The sequence below is a fragment of the Orcinus orca genome, chromosome X, assembly GCF_937001465.1.
Source record: "Orcinus orca chromosome X, mOrcOrc1.1, whole genome shotgun sequence".
NCBI classification, from domain to species: Eukaryota; Metazoa; Chordata; class Mammalia; order Artiodactyla; family Delphinidae; genus Orcinus; species Orcinus orca.
In genome coordinates, this window is record NC_064580.1 from 53,073,201 (window position 1) to 53,086,552 (window position 13,352).

Here is a 13,352-nt window from a genome sequence, read left to right on the forward strand (position 1 = left end):
CAAACTCACACTAGCTTCATTTCAATATGCTGCTTTTGTTGAATCCAATATCTGGTGATAATTTATGTTCTCTAGATAAGTACTATGAAAGTATTTATCAGAGAACTTAATGAATAAATGTTTTAAATGTTGAAGGACCCTGTCTGCTGAGTTGTTTTTATTAGATAGCTATAAACATGGTTTTGATCCAAATAATGATGAAAATAACATTTCTCTATTTTTTGCTACCCCTCTACAATTGAGAAGCTTCAGTTATTTAGTGATGCAGCACTTTTAATTTTTTTAATTAATTTTTATTGGAGTTGGTTTACAATGTTGTGTTACCTTCTACTCCACAGCAAAATGAATCAGCCATACATATACATATATCTCCGCCCTTTTGGAGTTCCCTCGCATTTAGGGCACCACAGTGCATTAAATTGAGTTCCCTGTGCTATACAGTATGTTCCCCTCAGTTGTCCATCTTATATATAGTATCAATAGTGTTTATGTGTCAATACCAATCTCCCATTTCCTCCCACCCCACCCCTCTCCCCCCGACATCCACACATTTCTTCTCTACATCCGTGTCTCTATTTCTGCTTTGCAAATAATGTTATCTATACCATTTTTCTAGATTCCACATATATGTGTTAATAAATGATGTTACTTTTTCTACCTGTGACCCACATCACACTGCATGACACTCTCCAGGTCCATTCACGTCACTACATATGAACCAATTTCATTCCTTTCTATGAGCGAGGAATACTCCACTGTATATATGTACCACATCCTTCCCATCCATTCCTCTGTTGATGGACACTTAGGTTGCTTCCATGTCCTAGCCACTCTAAATAGTGCTTCTATGAACATTGGGGTGTATGTGTCTTTTAGAATTATGGTTTTCTCAGAATATATGCTCAGTAGTGAGATTGCTGGGTCATATGGTAGTTCCTCCTTTAGTTTTTTAAGGAACCTCCATACTGTTCTCCATAGTGGCTGTATCAATCTACATTCCCACCAGCAGTGCAAGAGTGTTCCCTTTTCTCCACACCCTCTCCAGCATTTATTGTTTCTAGCTTTTTTGATGCTGGCCATTCTGCCCAGTGTGAGGTGATACATCATTGTAGTTTTGATTTGCATTTCTCTAATGATTAGTGATGTTGAGCATCCATTCATGTGTTTGTTGGCCTTCTGTATCTCTTCTTTGGTGAATTGTCTCTTTAGGTCTTCTACCCATTCTTTTATTTTTTTTTTAATATTCAGCTGCCAAAACTTCTTGTAATATTTGAGTTTAAGACTTTGTCAGTTGCGTCATTTGCAGATATTTTCTCCCATTCTGAGGGTTGTCTTTACGTCTTGTTTACAGTTTCCTTTGCTATGCGAAAACTTTTAAGTTTCATTAGGTCCCATTTGTTTATTTTTGTTTTTATTTCCATTATTCTAAGAGGAGGTCAAAAAATATCTTGCTGTGATTTATGTCAGTGTTCTGCATATGTTTTCCTGTAAGAATTCTATAGTGTGTGGACAGACATTTAGGTCTTTAATCCATTTTGACTTTATTTTTGTGTATGATGTTAGGGAGTGTTTTAATGTCATTCTTTTACATGTAGCTGTCCAGCTTCCCAGCACCACTTATTAAAGAGGCTGTCTTTTCTCCATTGTATATTCTTGCTTCCTTTGTCATAGATTAGTTGACCATAGGTGTATGGGTTTATCTCTGGGATTTCTATCCTGTTCCATTGATCTGTATTCCTGTTTTTGTGCCAGGACCATACTGTCTTGAATACTGTAGCTTTGTAGTATAGTCTGAAGTCAGGGAGCCTGTTTCCTCCAGCTCCCTTTTTCTTTTTCAAGATTGCTTTGGTTTTTCTGGGTATTTTGTGTTTCCATACTAATTGTAAATTTTTTCCCTCTAATTCTGTGAAAAAAGCCTTTGGTAGTTTAATAGGGATTGCATTGTATCTGTAGATTGCTTTGGGTAGTATAGTCATTTTCACAATGTTGATACTTCCAATCCAAGAACATGGTATATCTCTCCATCTGTTTGTATTGTCTTTAATTTTTTTCATCAGTGTCTGTTTTCTGCATACAGATCTTTGTCTCGTGAGGTAGGTTTATTCCTAGGTATTTTATTCTTTTTGTTACATTAGTAAATGGAACTGTTTCCTTAATTTATCAGATTTTTCATTACTGGTGTATAGGAATGCATGAGATTTCTGTGCATTATTTTATGTCCTGCTACTTTATCAAATTCATTGATTAGCTCTAGTAGTTTTCTGGAAGCATCTTTAGGATTGTCTATGTATAGTATCATGCCATCTGCAAACAGTAACAGTTTTGCTTCTTCTTTTCCAATTTGGATCCTTTTATTTCTTTTATTTCTCTGAGTGCTGTGGCTAAAACTTCCAAAAGTATGTTGAATAATAGTGGTGAGATTGGGTGTCCTTGTCTTGTTCCTGATCTTAGAGGAAATGGTTTTAGTTTTACACCATTGAGAATGATTTTCGCTGTGGTTTGTCATATATGGCCTTTATTATGTTGAGGTAGGTTTCCCTTATGCCCACTTTCTGGAGAGTACTTTATTAATGGGTGTTGAATTTGTCAAAAGATTTTTCTGAATCTATTGAGATGATCATATGGTTTTTATCCTTCAATTATTAAAAATGGTGTATAACATTGATTGATTTGTGTATATTGAGGAATCCTTGCATTCCCGGGATAAACCCCACTTCATCATGTTGTATGATCCTTTTAATGTGCTGCTGGATTCTGTGTGCTAGTATTTGGTTATCTTTGCATTTATGTTCATCAGTGATATTGGCCTGTAGTTTTCTTTTTGACATCTTTGTCTTGTTTTGGTATCAGAGTGATGGTGGCCTTGTAGAATGAGTTTGGGAGTGTTCCTCCCTCTGCTATATTTTGGAAGATCTTGAGCAGGATAGGTATTAGCTCTTCTCTAATTGTTTGACAGAATTCACCTGTGAAGCTATCTGGGCTTTTGTTTGTTGGAAGGTTTTTAATCACAGTCTCATTTTCAGTGCTTGGGATTGAGCTGTTCATGATTTCTATTACTTCTTGGTTCAGTCTTGGAAGGTTATACCTTTCTAAGAATTTGTCCATTTCTTCCAGGTTGTCCATTTTATTGGCATAGAGTTGCTTGTAATAGTCTCCTATGTTCCTTTGCATTTCTGCAGTATCAGTTGTTACCTCTCCTTTTTCATTTCTCATTCTGTTGATTTGAGTCTTCTCTCTTCCTTTTTTGATCAGTCTGGCTAATGGTTTATCAATTCTGTTTATCTTCTCAAAGAACCAGCTTTTAGTTCTATTGATCTTTCCTTTTGTTTCCTTCATTTCTTTTTAATTTTTTTCTGATCTGGTCTTTATGATTTATTTCCTCCTGCTCACTTTGGGTCTTTTCTTGCTCTTCTTTCTCTAATTGCTTTAAGTGTAAAGCTAGGCTGCTTATTTGTGATTTTTCTTGTTTGTTGAGGTAGGATTTTTTGCTGTAAACTTCCCTCTTAGAACTGCTTTTGGTGCGTCCCATAGGTTTTGGGTGATCGTGCTTTCATTGCCATTTGTTTCTAAGTATTTTTTGATTTCCTCTTTGCGTTTCTCAGTGATCTCTTGGTTGTTTAGCAACATATTGTTAGTTTCCAAGTATTTATGATTTTTACAGGTTTTTTTTCCTGTAATTGATTTCTAATCTCCTTGTCTTATGGTCAGAGAACATACTTGATAAAATTTCAATTTTCTGAAATTTACCAAGGCTTGATTTGTGACTCAAGGTATGATCTATCCTGGAGAATGTTTCATGAGCACTTGAGAAGAAAGTGTATTCTGTTGTTTTTGGATAGAATGTCCTATAAATATCCATTACATCCTTCTGGTCTAATGTGTCATTTAAAGCTTGTGTTTCCTTATTTATTTTCATTTTGGATGATATGTCCATTGGTGAAAGTGGAGTGTTAAAGTCCCCTACTATTATTGTGTTACTTTGATTTCCACTTTTATGACTGTTAGCATTTGCCTTATGTATTGAGGTGCTCCTATGTTGGGTGCATAAATATTTACAATTTTTATATATTCTGAGATTGATCCCTTGACCTTTATTCATTCCTTGATATTTAGTGTCCTTCCTTTTCTCTTGTAACAGTCTTTATTTTAACATCTATTTTTTCTGATATGAGTATTACTACTGCAGCGTCCTTTTTTTTAACATCTTTTTGGAGTATAATTGCTTTACAATGGTGTGTTAGTTTCTGCGTTATAAAAGTGAATCAGATCTACATATACATATACCCCCATATCTCCTCACTCTTGCATATCCTCCCTATCCCACCACTCTAGGTGGTCACAAATCACCGTGCTGATCTCCCTGTGCTATGTGGCTGCTTCCCACTAGCTATCAATTTCACATTTGATAGAGTATATATTTCCATGCCACTCTCTCACTTCCTCCCGTTTGCATGAGATAACTTTTTCCATCCCCTCACTTTCAGTCTGTATGTGTCCCTAGGTCTGATGTGGTTCTCCTGTAGACAGCATATATATGGGTCTTGTTTTTGTATCCATTCAGCCAGTCTGTGTCTTTTAGTTGGAGCATTTAATCCATTTACATTTAAGTTAATTATCAATATGTATGTTCCTATTACCATTTTCTGAATTGTTTTGGGTTTGTTTTTTAGGTCTTTTACTTCTCTTGTGTTTCCTTCCTAGAGAAGATCCTTTAGCATTTGTTGTAAAGATGGTTTTTTGGTGTTGTGTTCTCTTAACTTTTGCTTGTCTGTAAAGCTTTTAATTCCTCTGTCAAATCTGAATGTGATCCTTGCTGGGTAGATTAATCTCTGTTGTAGGTTTTTTCTTTTCATAACTTTATTATTATTTTTTTCCTTTCATCACTTTAAATATGTCCTGCCACTTCCTTCTGCCTTGCAGGGTTTCCACTGAGAAATCAGCTGTTAACCGTATTGGTATTCCCTTTTATGTTATTTGTTGCTTTTCCATTGCTGCTTTTCTTTTTTTTTCTTTGTATTTAATTTTTGATAGTTTGATTAATATGTGTCTTGGCATGTTCCTCCTTGGATTTATCATGTATGGGACTCTCTGAGCTTCCTGGAGTTGATGACTATTTCCTTTCCCATGTTAGGGAAATTTTCTGCTATAATCCCTTCAAATATTTTCTCAGACCCTTTTTCTTTTTCTCTTTCTTCTGCAACCCTTACAATTTCAATTTGGTGCATTTAATGTTGTTTCAGAGGTCTCTGAGACTGTCCTCAATTCCTATAATTCTTTTTCCTTTAGTCTGCTCTGTGGCAGTGATTTCTACCATTCTGTCTCCCAGCTCACTTATCTGTCCTTCTGCCTCAGTTATTCTACTCTTGATTCCTTCTAGTGCAGTTTTCCTTCCAGTTATTGTATTGTTCATCTGTATTTGTTTGTTCTTTAGGTCTTCTTGGTCTTTGTTAACATTTTTTTGTATCTTCTCTATCCAAGCCTTCATTCTTTTTCCAAATATGGATCATCTTTACTATCATTAGTCTGAATTATTTTTCAGGTAGATTGCTTATCCTTTCTTCATTTAGTTGTTCTTGTAGGTTTTTATCTTGCTCTTTCTTCTGCTACATATTTCTTTGTCATCTCATTTTGTCTAACTTACTGTGTTAGGGGTCTCCTTTTCTCAGGCTGCAGGATTCCAGCTCCTCTTGCTTCTGGTGTCTGCTCCCTGGTGGGTGAGTTTTGTCCAGAGGCTTGTGCCACTATCCACTTGCCTGGGGGTTTGACTTGTGTTGTGGTGACCAAAACTTTCCCTGGATATTGAGCAGGGCCTCCCGTTTGCTCTTTGGTTGTCACTTCTATGTCAGGGGTGGGGTCTGCTCCCTAGTTGTTGGAGTAGAAGCCCCCAGGTCTGTTTCTTCGCTGTGTTTCTGATCTGCAGTGTGAGGTAAGCATGATTGGAGCACTCCCACTGGGAGGGAAGGGACTGAGATTTCCTCCTCTTGAGCTGTTCCTGTGGGTGTGGTCTGTTGCATCACCTTTTACCTTCTGTGCAAGCTCCCAGATTACAGTGTTGTTGGCACTGCTCTTGGCCCTACCTTAACTGTGGGTATGCCAGAAATTGGCCCTGGTGTCTTTCACACATTGTTTTCACCTGGCCACCTTTGTATATCTACTGAAGTCAGGACCCAGGATTGCAGTAATCATAGATCTGGACCCACTTTGGGTGTTATCAGGGCAGCTCAGACTCTAGCCTGGCTCAAACCCCATGTGTATGTGTCAACAAAGTCTACAGCTGCTAATGTTAGGTCTGTCTTGGCTGTGGGAGCACTCGTTGCCTGTTTAGATGTTCTGTAGGTGCTTAGTTTACAAAGCCAGTTGTGGGGGTGTCAATTCACTGTTTGTGAAGTTGCAAGGAGAGATTTCAGCATTTCTTCCTTAGTTGCAGTGCCTGCTAAGGCACTGTCTTAGTTGCAGTGCCTGCTAAGGCTCAGCTGTGTTTTCAGCCCCACTTCCACATGTGGGTCTCACACATTGCTCTGCTCCTGAGGCTTCTCTGGAGCACACAATTCTGCCCCAGTGAGGAGGAGGTTTGGAGGCATCATGATGGCTGGGATCATGAGAGTGGCAACAGTTGCACCAGGGAGCTGGCAGTTGTGGGTACAAGAGCATCGGCCCTGGTGGGGCCCTTCCCAGTGCACAGCCCTGGGTGCAAGAGAGCCAGCCCCAGTGGGGCCCTTCTTAGTGCCTCACCATGGGTGCAAGAGAGCTAGCCCTGGTGGTGATGAGGCCCATGGGGAGGCCGGCAGCTGCAGGCATGGTATAGCCAGCCCAGGTGGCAACAAGTTGTGCAAGGAAGCCAGAGGTCTCAGGCGTGAGAGAGCTGGCTCTTGTGGGGACCCTTCCCAGTTCCTGGCACATAGAAACAGAGGCTGCAATGGTGGATCTGCCCCTTGCACATCACTTAACAGTGGTGCTTTGCTTCTATGGCAGTCTGGGTTTCATCCACAAGCATTCTCAATTGCAGTCTTCCTCACTGCAATCCTCATAGCCAACAGCAGTCCTCTTCCCAGTTTGCTCTCCAAATCCCAGGTTCCAGCCCCCAGCCCCCATCCACACTGGTGGACAAACACCTCAGTCTGGGCCAGACAGGGCAGTGGCATGGAATGTCTCTATAATTCTCACTCTGTCCTGCCTGCCACAGACCAGTTCCTGCAGTCTCCTCCGATAGCCCCTGAAGATCCACTTCTGTCCCAACTGATCTCCCCGCCTGTAAGGGGGCTTCTCCAGATGCAAGAACCTCTCTTCTCCTTCAGCACCCACCACCCCTCAGTGACGGTCTAGTCCTTCTTCCTCTCCTGTTCTTTTTGCCCCTCTTTCTTTCCATCCTACCCAGTTACATGGGGATCTTTCTTGTCCTTTTATGTGTCTGAGGTCCTCTGCTAGTGTTCAGCTGGTGCCCTGTGAAAATTGTTCAATTTGTAGATGTATTCTTGATGCATTTGTGGGGAGAGATGAACTCCACGTCCTCCTACCCTCCGTCATCTTGGCCTCCTCTCCATATCTCAGCTGTTGTGAATAATGCTGCAATGAACACGGGAGTGAAGATATGTCTTTAATATCCTAGCCTATTCTCATTTTCTTTTATTATATACCCAGAAGTGGGATCACTGGACCATATGGTAGTCTATATTTAGTATTTTGTAAAGAAATTATACTCCAATAAAGATGTTTTATAAATAAATAAATACCACTAAAAAAAAAGTAATAAAAAGAAAGAGAGCAACAAAACGAATAACCAAATCCACCAATGATATCAAGCACTGAAAACTAAACTGAGATAAACATAAAAATTAGAAACTGGTCAGCTGCATACAGCAAATCCCAATTCTACAGTTGCTCCCAAAGTTCACCTCCTCATTTTGGGATGATTCATTGTCTATTCAGGTATTCCACAGATGCAGGGTACATCAAGTTGATTTTGGAGATTTAATCCGCTGCTCCTGAGGCTGCTGGGAGAGATTTCCCTTTCTCTTCTTTGTTCTCACAGCTCCTGGGGTTCAGCTTTGGATTTGGCCCCACCTCTGCTTGTAGGTCACTCTCTGGTGTCTGTTCTTTGCCCAGACAGGGAAGCCCCTCTTGTTCTCTTTCTGACTTACTTCACTATGCATGACAGTCTCTATGTCTACCGTTCTACAAATGACCCAATTTCATTCCCTTTTATGGCTGAGGGGTTAAAGGAGTGCCTGATTAGGGGACTCTGGCTCACTCAAGCCAGGGAGAAGGAGGGGTATGGAATGCGGGTTGAGCCTGCAGCAGCAGAGGCCAACGTGACATCACAACAGCCTGAGGCATGCCGTGTGTTCTGCTGGGGAAATTGTCCCTGAATCATGGAACCCTGGCAGTGGCGGGCGGAACAGGCTCCTGGGAGAGGAGCTGTGAATAGTGACCTGTGCTGGCACACAGGATTCTTGGTGGCTGCAGCAGTAGACTTAGCGTTTCATACCTGTCTCTGGTGTCTGCCCTAAGAGCCATGGCTCTCACTCGTCTCTGAAGTTCGTTTAGGCGGTGGTCTGAATCTCCTTTCCTCACACACCGCAAAACAATGGTCACTTGACTCTTAGGCAGATCCAGACTTTTTACCAGACTTCCTGGTGGTTAGTTGTGGCACACAAACCCCCTTCAGGCTGTGTTCACGCAGCCTACCCCAGTCCTCTCCCTGGGATCTGATATCTGAAGCGTAACCTCAGCTCCCAACCCCCACCCACCCTGGTGAGTGACCAGACAAGCCTCTCAGGCTGGTGAGTTGTGGTCGACACCAATCCTCTGTGCAGGAATCTCTCTGCTTTGCCGTCTGCACCACTGTTGCTATGTTCTCCTTTGTGGTTCTGAAGATTCCCCACCCCACCCCCTGCCCCACCAGTGAAGGTGCTTCCTAGTGTGTAGAAACATTTCCTCCTTCACAGATCCCTCCCTGAGGTGCAAGTCCCATCGTTATTCTTTTGTCTCTGTTTTTTATATTTTCTTTTGCCCTGCCCAGCTACAGGGGGAGTTTCTTGCCTTTTTTAAAGTCTGAGGTCTTCTGCCAGCGTTCAGTACGTGTTCTGTAGGAGTTGTCCCACATGTAGATGTATTTTTGATGTACTTGTGGGGAGGAAGGTGATCTTCACGTCTTACTACTCCACCATCTTGAAGGTCCTCTCTATAAAATTTTTTTGAATTTTTAAATTTTATTTTAGTTATTTTTTATACAGCAGGTTCTTATTAGTTATCTATTTCATACGTATTAGTGTATATATGTCAATCCCAATCTCCCAATTCTCACCCCACCAACCCCCAGGCCGCTTTCTCCCCTTGGTGTCCATACTTTTTTTTTTTTTTTTGCAGTACACGGGCCTCTCCCGTTGCGGAGCACAGGCTCCGGACGTGCAGGCTCAGCGGCCATGGCTCACGGGCCCAGCCACTCCGCGGCATGTGGGATCTTCCCAGACCGCGGCACGAACCCATGTCCCCTACATCGGCAGGTGGACTCGCAACCACCGCGCCACCAGGGAAGCCCGGTGTCCATACATTTGTTGTCTATATCTGTGTCTCTATTTCTGCCCTGAAAACTGGTTCATTTGTACCATTTTTCTAGGTTCCACATATATGTGTTAATATATGATATTCGTTGTTCTCTTTCTTTCTTTCTTTCTTTTTTTTTTTCTGCAATATGCGGGCCTCTCACTGCTGTGGCCTCTCCCGTTTTGGAGCACAGGCTCCAGACGCGCAGGCTCAGCGGCCATGGCTCATGGACCCTGCCACTCCTCGGCATGTGGGATCCTCCCATACCGGGGCATGAACCCGTGTCCCCTGCATCGGCAGGCGGACTCCCAACCACTGTGCCACCAGGGAAGCCCCTGTTGTTCTCTTTCTGACTTACTTCACTCTGCATGACAGTCTCTAGATACGTCTACCATTCTACAAATGACCCAATTTCGTTCCCTTTTATAGCTGAGTCCATTGTGTCTAGGTACCACATCTTCTTTATCCATTCGTCTGTTGGTGGGCATTTATGTTGCATCCATGACCTGTCTACTGTAAATAGTGATACAATGAACATTGGGGTGCATATGTCTTTTTGAATTATGGTTTTCTCTGGGTATACGCCCAGTAGTAGGACTGCTGAGTCATATGGTATTTCTATTTTTAGTTTTTTAAGGAACCCCCATACTGTTCTCCAGAGTGGATGTATCAATTTATATTCCCACTAACAGTGCAAGAGAGTTCCCTTTGCACCACACCCCCTCCAGCATTTGTTGTTTGTAGATTTTCTGATGATGCCCATTCTAACTGGTGTGAGGTGATACCTCATTGTAGTTTTGATTTGCATTTTTCTAATAATTAGTGATGTTGAGCAGCTTTTCATGTGCTTCTTGACCATCTGTATATCTTCTTTGGAGATATGTCTATTTTGGTCTTTTGCCCATTTATTGATTGGGTTGTTAGTTTATTTAATCTGGAGCTGCTTGAGCTGTTTATATATTTTGGAGATTAATCCGTTGTCGGTTGATACATTTGCAAATATTTCTCCCATTCTGAGGGTTGTCTTTTCGTCTACTTTGTAGTTTCCTTTTCTTTGCAAAAGCTTTTAAGTTTCATTAGGTCTCGTTTGTTTATTTTTGTTTTTATTTCCATTACTCTAGGAGGTGGATCAAAAATATCATGCTGTGATTTATGTCAAAGAGTGTTCTTCCTATATTTGCCTCTAAGAGTTTTATAGTGTCCGGTGTTACATTTCGGTCTCTAATCCATTTTGAGTTTATTTTTGTGTATGGTGTTAGGGAGTGTTCTAATGTCATTCTGTTACATGTAGCTGTTCAGTTTTCCAAGGACCACTAATTGAAGAGACTATCCTTTCTCCATTGTATATCCTTGCATCCTTCATCATAGATTAGTTGACCATAGGTGCATGGGTTTATCTCTGGGCCTTCTATCTGGTTCCATTGATCTATATTTCTATTTTTGTGCCAGTACCATATTGTCTTGATTACTGTAGCTTTGTCATATAGTTTGATGTCAGGGCATCTGATTCCTCCAGCTCCTTTTTTTTCCCTCCAGACTGTTTTGGGTATCTGGGGTCTTTTGTGTCTCCATAAATATTTTAAGATATTTTGTTCTGGTTCCATAAAAAATGTCAAATAATTTGATAGGGGTTGCATTGAATCTGTAGAGTGATTTGGGTAGTATAGTCATTTTCACAATATTGATTCTTCCAATACAAGAACTTGGTATATCTTTCCATCTGTTTGTGTTATCTTTGATTTCTTTCATCAGTGTCTAATAGTTTTCTGAATACAGATATTTTACCTCCTTAGGTAGGTTTATTCCTAGTTACTTTATTCCTTTTGCTGCAATGATGAATGAGATTGTTTCCTTAATTTCTCTTTTTGATCTTTTGTTGTTATTATATAGGAATGCAAGTGATTTATGTGCATTAATTTTGTATCCTGCAACTTTACCCAATTCATTGATTAGCTCTAATAGTTTTCTGGTGGCATCTTCAGGATTCTCTATGTATAGTAACAGGTCATCTGCAAACAGTGACAGCTTTACTTCTTCTTTTCTAATTTGGATTCCTTTTGTTTCTTTTTCTCTGATTGCCGTGGCTAAGACTTCCAAAACTATGTTGAATAATAGTGGCTAGAGTGGACATCCTTGTCTTGTTCCTGCTCTTTGAGGAAATGATTTCAGTTTTTCACCATTCATTGTGATGTTTGCTGTGGTTTTGTCATATGTGGCCTTTATTATGTTGAGGTAGGTTCCTTCTTCCTTCTGTGTCCACTTTTTGGAAAGGTTTTATCATAAATGGGTGTTGAAGTTCTTCAAAAGCTTTTTTGCATCTATTGCGATGATCATATGGTTTTTATTCTTCATTTTTTTAATATGGTGTATCCTGTTGATTGATTTGAGCATATTGAGGAATCCTTGCATCCCTGGGATAAATCCCACTTGATCACGGTGTATGATCCTTTTAATGTGTTGTTGGATTCTGTTAGGTAGTATTTTGCTGAGGATTTTTGCATCTATACTTATCAGTGATATTGGTCTCTACTTTTCTTTTTTTTAATAGTATCTTTGTCTGGTTTTGATATCAGGGTGATGGTGGCCTCATAGAATGAGTTTCCGAGTGCTCCTTCCTCTGCAATTTTTTGGAAGAGTTTGAGAAGGATGGGTGTTAGCTCTCTCTAAATGTTTGATAGAATTCACCTACGAAGCCATCTGACCGTGGGCTTTTGTTTGCTGGAAGAATTTTAATCACAGTTTCAATTTCATTACTTCTGATGGGTCTGTTCATATTTTCTATTTCTTCCTGGTTCAGTCTTGGAAGGTTATACCTTTCTAAGAATTTGTCCATTTCTTCCAGGTTGTCCATTTTTTTGGCATAGTGCTGCTTGTAGTAGTCTCTTAGGGTGGTTTGTATTTCTGTGGTGTCTGTTGTAACCTGTCCTTTTTAGTTTCTAATTATATTGATTTGAGTCCTCTCTCTCTGTTTTGTGATGAGTCTGGTTAATGGTTTATCAATTATGTTTATCTTCTCATAGAACCAACTTTTAGTTTTATTGATCTTTGCTGTTATTTTCTTTGTTTCTATTTCATTTATTTCTGCTCTGATCTTTATGATTTCTTTCCTTCTGCTAACTTTGAGTTTTTTTTCTTCTTGTTTTTCTAGTTTCTTTAGGTGTAAGGTTAGATTGTTTATTTGAGATTTTTCTTGTTTCTTGAGGTTGGTTTGTATTGCTATAAACTTCCCTCTTAAAACTGCTTTTGCTGCATCCCATAGGTTTTGCATCACCATGTTTGTCTTGTAATTGGTCTCTAGGTATTTTTTGATTTACTCTTTGATTTATTCAGCAATCTCTTGGTTATTTAGTAATGTATTGTTTAGCCTCCATGTTTTTTTTTTTTTTTTTTTTTATGGTTTTTTCCCTGTAATTGATTTCTAACCTCATGGCATTGTGGTCAGAAAAGATGCTTGATATGATTTCAATTTTCTCAAATTTACCAAGGCTTGATTGGTGACCCAAGATGTGATCTATCCTGGAAAATGTTCTGTGTGCACTTGAGAAGAAAGTTTAATCTGCTATTTTTGGATGAAATGTCTTATAAAAATCAATTAAATCTATCTCGTCTCTTGTGTCATTTATAGCTTGTGTTTCCTCATTAATTTTCTGCCTGGATGATCTGTCCATTGATGTAAGTGAGGTGTTTAAGTCCCCCACTATTATAGTGTTACTGATGATATCCTCTTTTATAGCAGTTAACAGTTGCCTTATATATTGAAGTGCTCCAGTATTGGGTGCACATATGTTTAAAATTGTTATATCTTCTTC